This window comes from Macrotis lagotis, chromosome 1 (assembly GCF_037893015.1).
Source record: "Macrotis lagotis isolate mMagLag1 chromosome 1, bilby.v1.9.chrom.fasta, whole genome shotgun sequence".
Classification (NCBI taxonomy): domain Eukaryota; kingdom Metazoa; phylum Chordata; class Mammalia; order Peramelemorphia; family Peramelidae; genus Macrotis; species Macrotis lagotis.
In genome coordinates, this window is record NC_133658.1 from 329418927 (window position 1) to 329435912 (window position 16986).

A 16986-nucleotide genomic window follows, 5' to 3' on the forward strand; every position below is an offset into this window, starting at 1 on the left:
TTTAAATCATTTGACCTATGGACTTTTACGACTTGACCAGGAACGGAGTTGACAACAGTCCAGAGCATATAGTATTGTTCCTTTGATTTTAATATTTTTTCTGAGTTCCATGAACAGTATGGGTAATCAATAGGATAGGATAATCCTGTTGCATGACCTGATTTCATACATAGGTTATCGTAAAATATTACTGCTGTATTCTCCTGAGAAAACGTAAAAGTGATGATAGTTTTTTAAAGCACTCACTTTCAGAAGCTTATAAGAGATCAGTATCTTAATGGCATGGATAAAAATTGTGCACTATACATTTCAAAGGAAATTTTATTTTTAGTCACCAAGTGGCAGAATAATTTCATTGTGTGAAGGGACACAATGAAAGGGTTACCTCACTTTCTAGTACTGAGCAGTTTCCATTGTCATGAATCTAATCACTTGAATTTGAATTTGATGCTAAGGATATATAGCACATCCAAATTATGTGCTATTCCAAGTTAGTTATTATAGGATGAGTTGATAAGTGGTGTACAACCGTTTGCAAGACCTGAAAGTTGAATCATTTGGAAATTGTCTTATAATCTCATGTAGCATACTTTTGACAGTTGTCAGAAGTTCAAGTTGTCTTGTTAGCATGAAGTACATGTTTAAGTATCAGCTGCATGTGGTTTCTGCACAGTGTCTGAGTAGTATCTAACTCTTCTCTTGAGTCAATCTCCAGGCAGGATGTCACCAGTATGATAGATAATCATTAAAGGGGAAAGGGCTACAATGGATAAATTCCTGGAAAGTGTGTTTTCTGGTCTTTTAGTAAGCATAATGTTGATGGGATCTTTTACTTTAGACTCTAAAGTTTAGAGCATCCCTCTTAACACATGGACCCCTTCTGCAAGCAGAACACAGATGTGTCCATATTTCTGATTAAATGTGCAATTAATCCCTTGGTACTAGAAGTCACCAATTGTCCCTTTGCTGGCAAGGGAATGTCCTAGGCACCTAGTGTCAAGGGTTAGTATGTCAAAATTTCCCCACATTATTCCATTGACAATGGAATTACATTGACGGTAATCCCATAAACCCCAAATCAGCATTTCCCCCACCCTGCCACACTTTTCTAAAATAATATCAAACCAGCAAAATACAAACACTGGCTGCATATAGTACTGCCAAAAGCCAAGGTCATTTGCACATATCCCATCAGTCTATCAAGAATTAGGCCTCAGTTAATCCAAGGCATGGAAGTGCATGCGTTCTCTTTAGCTGGGCAAACAATTATACTGTAGTTGTGATACAACACATGTGGCTTTTATTGGTACTGCACATACCCACTGTACAGCCACTTGGGAGTATCGTGGTTAGCTTGCAGCATCTGCTGTCTGCATTTATACTGTTTATCGCATATTCTTTTCCCTGAAAGTTTTAAGAAATGTTTTTTCTCGTTGCATTGATTACATTTTATAAATTTGCTTAGCTGGAAAGTTTGGGAAAAGAGGCCTGTTTGTCAATTGTACAACCGATTGTGAAGCTCTAGTGTGAATATTTTTACGTCTGTATTAGACATTTTCTTTGCAAATCTATTGTTCGATTGAAATGTAAATGAAATTAAAGATGGTGTACACCCATCATGTATAAAGCAGGCACCATCTCTAAGATGGATTTAAATGCTCATTTTTAAGGCATATACTCAGCTTCTATTTAAAACTATAATTTAAAATAATTCTGTACAATGAAATGGGGGATATATATGGGAATAAATTCTATTCCATTTATTTCAATTTGAATTTCCAAATTGTAATGTTTCCCTTTGTGCTATAGGAATAGGATTAAATGGGGCAAGGCTTGGATACTATACAGGCCTGTATTTGGGGGGGAGGGCAGAGATGGAACAATGAGGGTTGTGATGATACTGAATAGCAAAGAGTGAATTCTGTGTGTTTTTGCTGTAGCACTGAAGTAAAAAGATATTAGCTTTGGCTGTTCACAGAATAGAGCATCATGGTTTTCAGTGTTTGAAAGAAAATTGATGGAAAAGTTTGCAGTACTTGACATGTATTTGCATGCACGAAATAAAATTATTTGTCCACCTTAAAAGATTGTTTTGTTGTATTTCAGGTCATTTTCAAAAAGTACTTAAAAAGTAAAGTTTATAAATATAGCCCATTATCCTAATTGTGATTTTTCTGCAATTTGCCCAGGAATTTGGGGACTCCCATCCCCGCTTTGCTACTGACGACCCATGGAAAAATTTTAATCTTTTTGTTTTTGTTTCTTCTTTAAGATTTGGCCTCCTTAGCCAAGGCCTACCTTAGTACAAGCTCTAATAATATTTACCTTTCCTCTCGCTAAATCCTGTGAGTATAATATTGCAAAGGTTTTTCTTGGAGAGCCTTTAAATTTTTTCTGGCCAGGAACAAATTGAGTGAGGAAAAATAAACTTCCCTCCAATAGTCCAACAGGGCGGTGCACTGGAAATAGCGCCCTGGCTTGGTAGGCCCGGCTGCACCGAAGAGGTTTGTCCAGGAGCAGGACTCGTAGACGACCCTGCGGGGGCGGGGCGGGGCGGGGCGCGCGGCCATTGGCTCTGCCGCCGCCTGGGCGGGGGGGTCGCTTTCCGGTGCCTGTCTGTGGCTCCGGAGGAGTCGCCTCGCGCCCTCCTCCCGCAGCGCTCTGCCGCTCCTCCGAGCCCCGGAGGCGAGTTGCCCCCCGGACGGGACCGGGAGTGAGCGAAGCACGGTTAGCTGCGCCGGAGCTTTGGGAAAGGGATGGGAGGGCTCGGGGGCCGGGGCGGGGCGCGGGGAGAGGCGGTGCAGTCGGGCCGGAGCCCGGGCCGCCGGCCCGGAAGGAGGGAGGGAGCCTCGGGGCCTCTCCGGGCACCTCCAATCAAATGGGGCCCAGTCAGGAAGTCCCTGCCCCACCGCGAGCTGCAGCCCCACCGAGCTTCCGGACGGGGCCACCCCCGACCGCGGAGCTGCTCGCGGCGCCCAGGCGCCTGGCAGAGGCCGCTCGGGACCGCCCGCACCAGACCCAAGGAGAAAGGGAAGCGCAGCGCGGCTGCCCGGAAAGGCAGAAAGGGCTTCCCGCCGGCCCCCGGGGAGACTTGTTTGTCCCTCCAGATGACGGCCTCCGCGCCGCCAGTCAGATGTGCGCTCTGGTAGCCTGGTGGAGGAGAGACCGAGAAACTTGTACTAGTTCGGGTTGGAGGGGATGCCTTGAAGGATGTCACCTGCTTCCCACGATGCCTGGCTGTAATGCAGGAGAAGGGAGAGGTGGTGGATGATGGACGGACTGAAAGCCAATGGCCGGAGTTGAAGTATGAAGTGAGGGGCTCAACAAGAATGACCTAAATATTCTCAGCAAAATAAGATATAGGTCATTTACGAGAGGTCGAGTGGGGTCTGAAAAAGAGAAGAGAAAGTCAAAAACTTTACAGTGGAAGAATAAAGGATTGTCACTGGGCAATGAGGACTCGATAGAGATTACATAACGTGGTTTATTAGAACCCAGTCAGCATGATCATGTGATTTCTAGCACGATTCAGAAACTTTGAAGTAGGATCAGAGAAGGACAAATTGACCCAAGTTTAGAGAATGGCAGGATGGGGGGGGGGGGAGATGAGAGGGATCAAAGGAATGAAGTTTGAATGATTGTGGCTTAGGTCCCTTCTATCTATATCTTTGGTCTTATGAACTGATAGGTAAAGTAACGAGCTGCATAAACAAATAGGGATGGAGGAACTGGAAATCTTAGGAAAGAATAAGTTTAGGAATGAGGCAGAGGGAGAAATACAAGGATATTTTTAAGAGGTGGTCAAATGGGGCGACTAGGTGGCGCAGTGGATTGAGCACTGGCCCTGGAGTCAGGAGAACCTGAGTTCAAATCAGACCTCAGACACTTAATAGTTACCTAGCTGTGTGGCCTTGGGCAAGCCACTTAACCCCACTTGTCTTGCAAAACCCTTAAAAAAAGAGCAGGTCAAAGAAGAGCTTGAATTTGTAAACTCAAGATTATGAAGTTTTAGTTCATAGTAAAGTCTAAGGTGTGACCATCCTGTGACTGGCTGAGAACATAGGTTATCATAAATCATGAGAGTGGAAGAATTTGATAACTTGGAGGACAATGTTCAGACTTGAACTATCATGTATATTATATCCTCTAGGATAAAGGAGTGAATTGGTGAATAACAAGACAGTGATTTAGATATTGAATTTCTTGAGAAAAGAGAGAGTGATGTGAAGTCTGGTAGCTGAAAGCAGCAGCAATCTCAACTGAGAAGTAATGAGTCTTCATTTGCTGAATTGTGATAGAAGGGAAAGGTCTGGAAATAGCAGAGGGAAGCAAGAAGTACGCTGATTGCTTCTGGTTTGTTGTGTTGAGAGGCATCAAAAAACAATTAGCATTGGAGAGATGGAGTGGAAAGGAAATGAGATGTTTCCATAGAAAGCTGAGTTTTCCTGAATGCTAGAACTTTTCGAGTTCTAGTGTGAGAGAGAAAAAAGATGGAGAATAAAGAGTTTCTTCATAGTAAGTCTTCCAAAAGATAAAGTAGAATTGGCAGGCAAAGTATAGAGTCCACAAAGGAGTAGGGCTGAACTGGATTGGGATAAATATGGGGAGAAATTGAAGAGGAAGAGGGTTGGTTTCTGAGTAAAAGGATATTCTAGATTACAGAAATTAAGCAAGTAGGATATTAGTTTGCTAATCATAAAAGTTCTGGAGCAGGGTACTGGAGGATTAATGATAATGATAGAAGTTACTGATTCTTGTAAGTCCTAAATAGGAACAACCACTTCACTCTTCTATTTTTCATCATAATATCTGTGAGGGGTTTGTACCAGGTGCCAGGAGTGATTCCCACATATTTGGGCCATTTGGTGATAGCTGGAAAGAGTGGTTCTGAGTTCAATGGTGACAGATCTGAGCTCCCACATAAATGTCACCTATTTTCATCCTAGGAGAGCCATTTTTTTTAGGGTTTTTTTTTCCTTGCAAGGCAAACGGGGTTAAGTGGCTTGCCCAAGGCCACAAAGCTAGGTAATTAGTAAGTGTCTGAGACTGGATTTGAACCCAGGTACTGACTCCAGGGCCGGTGCTTTATCTACTATGCTACCTAGCTGCCCCGAGAGCCAGTTTTTAAGATCTCATAGGAACTCAGCACTAAAACAAATAACCCTCGCTCTCAGGCTGTCATTTAGAGCATGCTATTTTAGAATTGTATCTTAACATTTATGGAGGACAGGCAACATGGCAAAAGTGAATGAAGACTTGGCCTCAAGAGTTAGTTTAGCATCGCCTGGCTTCAAGTCTTGCCCCTGACATGTCCTGACTTTAAGGACTCTGGACAAGTCATTTAATCTCTCTGTGTTCTAGGTTAGAGGTGGATTCAATACAGATTAAAATGCAATTGGGAAATAATAAATATACAATAGAACATGGATAATATTTATCTATGGTACTTTTAAGTTAATGCGCTGCTTGGAGGATTTTTATATACATTTTTATGGTCTCTTTCAATTTTGAGTTAGACACTACTTTTTTAATATAGAGAACCCATGATATCACTCATCCAGTCCCTAACTGGCAATCTTACTTAGTTTCTCTACCCATCTCAGATTTGAAGAGACAGATCACACAAGGGAATTGAGTCTACTAGTTGGTAATTCAGTTCCCTTCAGTGGGTACAGAAATGAGAGAAAAAATGAGAGAAACCTTTATATAAAAAGTACTACAGACTGGCATTTGTTAAGTTCAGAGGCAAATAATCTTATATAATTGGAATGCATTATAATATGCACAGCTGTAAATCCAAACTGATATGCAAAATGATCCAGAATCATCAAGAATAGGTTAATTTATGTTCAATATACCCTATTCAAATTCACGAACTAAGGTGCAGAGTTTGGAGCCTAGAAGAGTTCTGGTTCTGCCACTTACTGGGTAACTTTGGCAGATCACTTCTCTTACCTTACTTTTTTTCATCATCAATCCCAAAAGGAAGTTTTACCAGTTGAATTGTGATATAAGAGTCTCATGGTCTGTAAGATCTCTTCCAACTTTAACATGCTCTAAAGTTTATATTAAATTTGCTAGTGGACATTAGACATCATATTCTAGTGAACTAAAGTTGGCATTTAAGGGTTTGAAATTTCAGTGCTTTTCAGATAGCTTAATGTTAAATTAGTATTTATATTCAAAATTATTAAAATAAAAAACTATGGGATTCCAATAATCTATCAAACTCCTCATACATGTTGAAAACCTTATTCCCCTTTGATGCTAGATAAATAAGTCATTGTTCTTTATTCTCTTGATGAAGCCTTCTGTAATACAGGAGGAAGAGCCTTGGATTTGAAGTCAGATTTGTTCCTTATATCATCATAAATATTTTCATTATTCCTCCACCACCTCCCAAAGAGTCATCCCATTCAACAGATAGAAACTTTTAAACAGGAAAAAAAAATCAAAATTGATAAATTGAAAAAGTCAGAAAACATGTGGCCTGAGGACCTTCCATCCCCATCCAGTGGTTTTTTTAAGGGTATCTTCTTATATCTCTGAATCTTATAATCATGCTATATTTAGTTTTGATTTTTATGTGTTCTTTTCATTTATATTGTTATAGTTAGTTTGTAGTTTGTTTTCTTGTCTGTTACTTCACTTTGCATCAGTTCATGTAGCTTTTTCCATGCTCTTCTCCATTCATTGTATAACATAATTTCTTATAGCACATAGTATTCAGTTTCTTATAGCATGTAATATTTGGTTACATTCATATACTGATTTCGTTAGCCATTCTCTAATTGATGGGCATCTATCTACTTTGTATCTAACTACTTCATATCACAAAAAAGTAGTTATGAATATTTTGGAGTATATGGGGACTTTTTTTAAATAATGACTTTCTATCAGCCCAAGTGATAGTCTCTAGTTCAAAGTTCATGGACATTTTAGTTACTTTATTTACATAATTCCCATTTGTTTTCCAAAATAGTTTTATAGTTTCACAGTTCCACCAACAATATATTAGTATACCTATCATTCCACAACCTTTCTGACCTTGACTTTTGTCATTTTTTATCATTTTTGCCAATTTACAGGGTGTTTATATTTGTATTTGAAGCAATCTTTCATGTGGTTATGAATATTTTACAGTATATCAATATCTATATCTCTTTGTATACCAAACTCTTACCAGAGAATTTTGATACAAATTTTTTTTCCCTTTTTGACCACTCCTCTTCTTATCTTAGGGGTATAAATTTTATCTATGTAGAAACATTTTAGTTTCAGGTAATCAAAGTTAATTTTTTTTATCTCTGTATTTTCCCCCTCTCTTCTTTGGTTAGGAATGTATCCCCTATCCATAGCTTTGAGAGGTATATGATTTACTTCTAATCTGATTCTTTTATTATATAGTCTTTAATATTAATATCATATTCATTTAGAAAGTATTGTAGAATATAATCTAAGGTGTTCATCTAATTTCTGCCAGACTATTTTCTAATTTTCTCAGAACTTTTTAGCATAATAAGGATTTTTTTTCTAATTTATGTTTTCAGCTTTATCTAACATTGCATTATTGAGTTAGTTCCATTGTTTCAGATTCTCCTTTATTAATCTTTTCCATTGATCTAATACCAGATGGTTTTTGTGACAGCTACTTTATAATGGAATCTCAAGTCTGGAGATGCTATTTCTGTTCGTCCCTTGTGATCATTTTTCCTTGATATTCAAGATTTTAGTATTAAGTTCCATAAAGTATCCCCTTGGTAATTTGATTGCTATAACATTAAAAGTGTAAGTTAACTTTGGTAGTATTATAATTTTTAATATATTGACAATGTCTAGCCCAGGACACTAAATATTCTTTCAGCTATTTTATTACTTTAAGGAACATTTTGAAATCGAATCTCTACGGGGGTGGCTAGGTGGCACAGTGGATAGAGCACAGGCCCTGGAGTCAGGAGTACCTGAGTTCAAATGTGGCCTCAGATGCTTAATAATTACCTAGCTGTGAGGCCTTGGTCAAGCCACGTAACCCCATTGCCTTGCAAAAAAAAAACCTTAAAAAAAAAAAGAAATTGAGTCCCTACAAGTCTTTTCCTGTGCTTTCGTAGGTTGACCTCTACATATCTAATGTGTTTTGTAGTTATTTAGTATGATATTTCCCTATTTTTGTTTCTTGGGTTTTGTTATTATATAAATGCTGTTGATTTTTGAGGGTTTTTTTGGTAGGCTAAAAATTTGCTGAAGTTATCTCAATTATAATATCTTTTGCTGATTCCCCAAAGTTTCCCAACTATATCATCATTATCATCTGGAGTGTTTTATTTTATTTACATTTTTCTTATTGTTGCTAGCATTTCTAGAACAATATAAAATAATTGTTGGGATAGTATGTGTTATTTATTCCTACATTTATTGAAAAAGTTTCTAGTGTGTCCCTATTGCTTATGGTGCTTGCCTTTGGTTTTAGATAGATCATTTTTGTGGTGCCAAGAAAGATCCCTTTCTACCTATACTTTATATGCCTATAATAAATAGAGCTTTTAACCTGAAAAAGTGGTGCTTTGTAAAGACTTTTTCTGGATCTATTAAAATGATTGTGTGGTTTTGGATGCTTTAATATTTAATGTGATTAATTATATTTAATAAAAGTTTGATAGAATTTTCCTTTGAATGCATAGGGCCAAGAGTTTTTGTTCTTTGATAGTTCCTTTATAGCTTGAAATTATTCCTTTTCTGAGATTGGGTTATTTAAGATCTCTATCAAGCTCTTCTGATAGTTTGGATATTTTATATTTTTGAAGATATTCTCCTTTTTTTGCATTCTCAGTTTTGTTAGCTTATAACTGTATTATATGTTCTGATTACTCTCTATTTCTTTGAGTTTTATTGTGATTTCACCTTGTTCATTTTATAGTTTATGGATTTAATCTTCTGCCCTCTTAAGAGTAGCCAAAAGCTTAGCAATTTTATTGGTCTTTTCAAAGAACTAGTTTTCAGTTTATTCATTATTGTAATGGGTTTTTCTGTTTTCTAATTTATATACTTTTTTCTCTAATATTCATATCTTATTTTGTGATTTTTTTGAAGTTTATTTGTCTATTTTTAAAAAAATATTCAATTCATTAATTTTTTTTTTATTTTGTTAATGCATGTTTGTAGGGAATGTAATTTTTCCCCCTTTATCTGCAGCCCAGAAATTTTAAAGTCAGTTCATCATGTCATTTTCTTTCATATAATTATTTTTTTTTTGTTTTTTGATACACTCATTTCATTGTTAAGTCTTCATTTGATTCGGTGTTTTTTTATTTGTGGTTCTTGAGTCATTAACTGTTTTTATATTATTTTATACTATTTCTGCTTTTTTGCCCTTGGTTGCAATATCTCTGTGCCTTAGTACATATTTAGTTTTGTAAAAGTTCCATGAGGTGCTTAGAAATATGTATCCAATTTTGTAATCGAGTTTTGAAGATATTTTAAGTCTTAATTCTTTCAGTTCCACGTTTTTCCCTTTTATAAGACTTATCTAAAACAGAGAGGAATGTTGAAATTTCCTGTTGCTCTTGCTTTTATTGTCTATGTCTTTTTAATGTTTCTTTAATTTGGATTGGAAGCATCTAAAATTATTACTGGTCTTGTTATCTGTATTATCCTTTTAGGATAATACAGCTTTCTTGTTTATTCCTTTTTATTATTTGAATTTTTTTGAATTTTGTTTTTGCTTTATAATATAGTATGACTGCAATTCCTATGTCTTTGGATTCACTTAATTCACAGCAGATTTTTTTCTGTCTGCCTCAGTTTAATTTTGTGTATATCTTTGTTTTTGTTTTTCCAATTATATGTAAACATAATTTTGAGCATTCATTTTTTGTAAAGTTTTCTTTCTCCCACCCTTCCCTCCTTCTACTCTAAGATAGTAAGTAATCTGATATGGTTTAATACATGTTCAGTGATGTTACATATATTTCCATATTAGTTATAATGGAAAAGAGTAATCAGAATGAAAAAGGGGGAAACCACAAGAAGGAAAAAGCATAAAACAAATTTAAAGGTGAAAATAGTGCTTTGATCTGCATTCAAAGTAGTTCTTTCTCTGGATATAGATGGCATTTCCCATCACAGTATTGCTGAGAACTAAGTCTATCAAAGTTGATCATCACAGAATGTTGCTGTTAAGGTGTACAATATTCTCATGGTTCTACTCAATTCACTCAGCATCAATTCTTTGTTAAGTCTTTTAGGTTTTTCTGAAATTGTCTGTTCTTTGTTTCGTATAGAGCAATAATTTCCATTACATTCATATGCTTGAATATATTTGTTCATCCACTTGATGGGCATGCCCTCAGTTTCCAATTCTTTTCCAGCACAGTTTTTGTACATTTGGATCCTTTTCCCTTTTCATTGATCTCTTTGGATATAAAAGGGTATATACAGTTTTATTGTCCTTTGGGCATATTTCAAATTGCTCTCCAGAAAGGTTAGATTGGTTTACACCGCTACCAAAAGTGCATCAGTGTTCCAGTTTTTTCACATCCCCTCCAACATTGATCATTTCCCTTTATTGTTATATTAGCCCACCTGATAGATGTGAAGTATTACCTCTGAATTGTTTTAATTTGCATTTCTATAGCTTCTTTATACCATTTTTTCATGACTGGATAATTTTGATTTCTCTCTCTGAAAACTGCTTGTTTGTATCCTTTGACCATTTGTCAATTGAGAAAGATTATATTCTTATAATTTTGACTCAGTTCTCTGTATAAAAGTTTTTCTTGTAAGCAACAGTTTCTTGTAAGCACAGATAGTAGAGCTTTGTTTCCTCATCCATTCTGTTGTTTTTGGGTTTTTTGTTTTATTGACTTAATTGATTCATATTTAAAAGTTATGAGAGTCAGTTTTATACTTTCCTCCATTTTTCTCTCCTGTTGAATTTTTCTAATATGTTTTCTCCTGTTATGTGTTTCATATATGATATATGTATGTATATATATATATATATATATATATATATTTATGTATATATTCCCTTAATTTAGTCTTTTTTTTTAAATGACCCTATTCTCACTGGCTCTGTTCCCCTCACTTCCAGTCTCAATCATCTGTTATATCTTTCCCTTTAGAGTTATTCATATTAGTTTCATTTTCTCTCATGCTTTTATTAGGTTATTTAATTTTTCCTTCATTTTTATTCCCTTTTCTCCTTCCATTCTAGTAGTCTTGTTTCTTAGTTTTTAAATTTTCACTTTTTGTACCCCTTTCTAGAGAGGGTTGCTTTCACTCTTTGTTATCCATTCTCTTTGTCTATCCTAGACCCTCATTCTCTGGTTCATGACCCTTATAATTATTGAATCTTTCTTTCTGTATTCCTCATATCATTAAAACTTCTAACTTCTTTAATTTTGAGCCTGTTTTAGACTCTCCTCTTTTTTTGAAAGATGAAGAATCTAAGACCCAAACTTGTTCCAAGTCCTACAGCTAGTAATTGTCAGAGCTGAAACTCACCTGGGTATGTTAATTCCAGGGCAAGTGCTATTTTCCATTATGTCATGGAGAATAAAATTGCTTAATAATTTAATATTGACAAGTGGTTGTATGTGTAATTGTGTTAGATGATTGCATGTGTTCACAGTTGCACATTATAAAGATGTCTTTTAGATCCTAGAAGATAGGCCATCATGTTGCTCCTTTGCTCATGTAACTTTAGTGGCTCCCTTTTACTTTTAGGATAAAATACAAATTCTTTTTTGTTTTTTAAAGCTGTTTACAATATGATTTCAGTCCATTTTTCCAGGCCAATTACACATTATTCCTATTACTCTGTGCTGCTCTTCCTATCCAAGGAATTTCATCTCCTTTCACTGTGCCTTTGTATATGATGATGCCTATGCAAATATGCCTCTCTTTACCTCTGTCCTTTTGGAATACCCAGCTCCTTTCCAAGGTCCATCTTAAGTATTACTTCCTTTAAAAGGTATTCCTGATTCTACCAGTTTTTAGTTCTCAACATCTCCCTCCCCGTCACTCTGTTGCTTATTTTTTATATAGTCTTAACTTTTTGGTGAATTTATTATGGCCCTTCCCTCTTCCTAGTAGATTATAAGCTACTTAAGGGCAGGAACTATCTTCTCTTTATATTTTTATCCCTTCTGTTTAGCATAGTGCCTGTATATAGATAATTATTAATTTATTGAATCAAAGAGTCAATCTGGCCGAAGTAAAAATACAATCATAGATTTAGAGCAGAAAATATATTTTTTAAAATTTATTTTTGTAGTTAGTATTTTATTTTTCCCAATTACATGTAAAAACAATTTTCAACATCTTGTTTTTAAAATTGAATTCCAAATTCTCTTTCCCTTCTCACCCACTGAGAAAGGCAAACAGCTTGATATAGATTATACATGTGTGGTCATGCAAAACATTTCCATATTAATCATGTTGTAAAGGAAAACACAGACAACCCCCCCCCCCAAAAAAAACAGGAAAAATAGATTTTAAAAAGTATGCTTCTATCTGCATTCAAACTCACTGAATTCTTTCTCTTGGATAGATAGCAGTTTTCATCATAAGTCCTTCAGAATTGTCTTGGATCATTGTATTGCTGAGAATAGTTAAGTTATTCACAGTTTATCATCTCACAATATTACTATTATTGTGTACAATTTTCTTCTGGTTCTACTTATTTCACTTTACATCAGTTCATGTAAGTCCAGGTTTTCTGAGTGCATCTAAAACTCATCATTTTCTATAACACAGAATTATTCCATTACAGTCATATATAGTTTCCCTGGTTGAAAGACATCCCTTCAATTTCTAATTCTTTGTCATTAGAAAAGAGGTGCCATAAATATTTTTGTACAGATAAGTCCTTTTCCTTTTTGTTTTTTATTTCTCTCGGAATACAGATCTAGTAGTGATATTGCTAGGTCAAAGGACATCCATAGTTTTAGAGGTCTTTGGACATTGGACATTATTCCCAATTGCTATACATAATGGTTGAATCAGTTCACAACTATACCAATAATGCATTAATGCCTCAATTTTCCCACATACCCTCCAAAATTTGTTGTTTTCCTTTTCTATCCTATTAGTCAATTTAATAGATGTGAGCAGTACCTCAAATTGTTTTAACTTGTTAATCAGTAGTGATTTAGAGCATTTTCTTGTGTGACTATAGATAGCTTTGATTATTTCATCTGAAAATTGACTTCATATTTTTTTATCATTTATCACTTGCGCAATGGTTTTTTATTCCCATACATCTGAGTTATTTTTCTATATATTTGAGACATCTTTATCAGAGAAACTTGCTTCAAATTTTTTTTTTCAGGTATGATTTCTAACTGTATTTTCCTCCATCCTATTTCCCCCTCCTCTTTATTCTGTTCTCTCTCCTTTTACCCTTTCCTTCCTCAAAAGTGGTTTGCTTCTGACTACTTTCTTCCCCAGTCTGTCCTCTTTTCTATGAGCAGCACCCTTTTCCTTATCCCTTTCTCTTTCTACTTTCCCATTGGGATTGTAAGATAGATTTTTATACCTAATTGTGTATGTCTGTTGTTCCCTCATTGAGTCAATTCTGCTGAGAGGAAAGTTCAAGCATTTCATGCCACTTCCCCCATCTTTCTCTCTATAGTACAATTTTTTTTTGTGCCTCTTTTCTGTAAGATAATTTACTCCCATTCAACCTTTCCCTTTCCTTTCCCTAGTACATTCTTCTTTTCTTACCCCTTAATTTTATTTTTGAGATAGTATCATAGTCAACTCACATCTGTGTTCTCTGTCTATATATAATCCTTCTAACTGTCCTAATGAGAAAATTCTTAGAAGTTACAAATATCATCATCCCGTGTAGGAATGTAAGCAATTTAACCTTAAGTCTCTTATTTTTTTGTTTCATGTTTACTTTGTTATGCTTCTCTTGTATCTTGTATTTGAAATTCAATTTTCTATTCAGCTCTGGTTTTTTTTTATAAGAAATGCTTGAAACTCTTCAATTCTTGAATGTCCATTTCTCTGAAGATTATACACAATTTTCCTGGTAAGTGATAGTTGAGTAAGTAATTCTAGTTCCTTTATCCTCTGGAATATCATATATCCCAAGTCATCTGATCCTTTCAATGTAGAAGTTGCTAAATCTTTTGTTATCCTATTATTACCATTACTTAAATTATTTCTTTCTAGCAACTTGTAACATTTTTTCCCCTTGATCTGGGATCTCTGAAATTTGGCTATAATTTACTGGGCAGTTTTCATTTTGTGATTGCTTTCAGGAGGTAAATGATAGACTCTTTCAATTTCTGTTTTACCCTCAGGTTCTAGGATATCTGGAAGTTTTCCTTAATAATTTCTTGAAAAATTATATCTAAGTTCTTTCTTTGATCATGGTTTTTTAGGAGTTTCAGAAATTTAAATTATTTTTTTCTTAAGTCAATTTTCCAGGTTGGTTGTTTTTCCACTGAGCGTTGTCTATTTTCATTATTTTGGTTTATTTATTCTACTTCTTCAATTTTAATTTGTTTTTATTTCTTAAAGATTTTATTTATTTTGAGTTTTACAATTTTTTCCCCTAATCTTACTTCCAATTTTAATTTTTAAGGGAATTATTTTCTTCAGCTATCTTTTATACCTCCCTTTCCCATTTGACCAACTGCTTTTTAAGTAGTTCTTCTCTTCACTGAATTTTTTGTGAATTTTTCCCCCATTTTTGTGAGTTCTGCTTTTCAAGACGTTCTTTTCCTCATTGGATTTTTGTATATCTTTTGCTATTTGGCCTGTTATATTTTTTAAAATGTTCTTTTCTGCAGTATATTTGGTACCTCCTTTACCAAGCTGTTGACTTTTTTCATGATTTTTTTCTTGCATTACCTTTATTTCTCTTCTTAATTTTCCTCTACTCTTACTTTATTTCCAGAATCCTTTTTGAGCTCTTCCAGGGTCTGAGACTAATTAGTATTTTTCATTGAGATTTGGATGTAAGAATTTTGACGTTGTCTTCTTTTGAATGTCTGTTTTGCTCTTTCTTGCCACCACAGCAACTTCCAATAGATTTTTTTCTGTTGTTTGCTTATTTTCCAGCCTACTTTTTAAATGTATATTTTATTTCCCCCAATTACAAGTTAAAATATTTTTTTTAACTTTTTTGAAGTTTTGAGTTCCAAATTCTATCTCTTCCTTCCTCCTCTTTTTCCTGAAATGTTAAACAATCAAAAAGGTATTTGTAGACAATCACATAAGATATTTCCATATTAGTCATTTTTATACAAGAATTGAATAAAAGAGAAAGTATGAAAGAAAGTGAAAAATAGAATGCTTCAATCTGTATTCAGATATCAATTCTTTCTCTCAAGGCAGATAGTATGTTTTATTTGTCCTTTGGGATTGTTACAATTACTGAGAATAGCTAATCAAAAAAAAATAATAGCAGTATTGCTGTTATTGTATACTATGTTCTAGTTCTGTATACTTTGCATCAGGTAATGTATTTCAGGTTTTTCTGTAATCATTCTGCTTGTCATTTCTTATAGAACAATAATATTCTATTACAATCAGATGGACATCCCTTTGATTTCCAATTCTTAGCCACCACGTAAGACCTGCAATAAATATTTTTGTTTAAATAGATCCTTTATCCTTTTTTTGGATGTCTTTGGGATATGGACCTGGATCAAAGTATGTGCACAGTTTCATGGCCTTTGGACTCTCCATGAAGGTTGAATCAGTTCACAACCCCACCAACAACAGTTCCAGCCTATGTTTTGAATTTTAACTCTTTGCTGAAGTAGGCTCTGCTTTCATGGTGGAGGGCACACTGTTCCCAGCTTCAGGGGTTTTCTGCAGTTGTTTTCACAGAAACTTCTAGAGACCTATAAATTTTCAGTTCTTCCAAGACTGTGTGATCTAAGGAGAGATATATTTACTACTCTCCTGGCCTATCCTCTGATCTTGTGAGTCACCACAAGCACTCTTTTCTAATCTAGAACTGTGGTGAGATTTCCCACTCCACTGTGGCTATAAGCTCTGGTGTGCTAGTTAGTGCTCCTTATTTTGGGACTGCCACTGTAACCTGGATCCAAATATGGGCAAAGCACTAAGAGAACTGGGCCAGCAAAGGGACCCCTGAAATTGGTTGACCAGTTAGTTGTTCTCCTTAAGTGTCTGTGGGCTGAGAGTTCCACAAGCAGCCATTGCCACAGCTGATCACCCTTTCAGGTTTTCTGGGGTTGGGTCTGCACTGGTCCGTGGCCTGCACTGGTTTGTACTCCATTCTCATCCTGTTAGACAGACCTTTCCTGCTGACCTTCTAAGTTGCCTTGGGCTAGAAAATTGTTCGAACCTAGTTCTGTTGTGGGTTCTGCTGCTCCAGAATTTGTTTGGGAACACTGTTTAAAGGTATTTGGAGGGCCTTGAGGGAGAGCTTACCTAAAAGTTCCTGCCTTTTTTCCACCATCTTGGCTCTGCCCATTGAAAATATTTTAAAGATGTTCTAGTTTCAAGCAGACCCAGTGAGAAAAAGGACTTTTCCAGTGTTGCCTCAGGTTGCAAATTGTGAAGCTAAGAAAAAAAATCTCTGACTCCAAATCTATTGCTATTTCTACTATTGTAGAATATAATATATACAATATAACAAATATAACAGATGACATCTTACAATTGTATAGCATTTTAAGAATAACAAAATACTTTTCTCACTCATTTAATGAGAGTAGATACTGTAAGTATTATTATTATTCTCATTTCTGATAATAATAATACTTACAGTATCTTCTCCAGTCCTGCAGAGATAGAAAATGTCAAAACTAGGACTCAAGCATAGTTCTGATTTCAGAACCAGTGTTTTTTCCAATCAAAGTAACTGTATCTACAGAACTATCATATGGGAGATGCATTAAACTTAAGGACTGTACTGAGGCCATTTGGCAGAAACTGTAGGCAAAATTTAGGTTCAGAATCTTTCTTAAAAAAACCTCAGAACTATCCATGTGGCAT

General features: G+C 35.4%; 1 protein-coding gene across 3 annotated transcripts in view; it reads left to right on the plus strand.

The window, feature by feature from the left end:
• The first annotated feature begins 2606 nt into the window (after positions 1 to 2606).
• The window catches only part of PDCL (phosducin like), a 38121-nt gene continuing 23741 nt past the window's right edge, over positions 2607 to 16986 (plus strand). Inside the window, exon 1 of one of the 3 annotated variants that reach the window (XM_074211638.1) lies at positions 2607 to 2727. The gene's annotated coding sequence lies outside the window, so the exon portion shown is untranslated. Of the gene's footprint in view, positions 2728 to 3015; positions 3312 to 16986 lie in introns of those variants that run through there. The other 2 variants (XM_074211640.1, XM_074211639.1) reach the window with 2 other exon arrangements.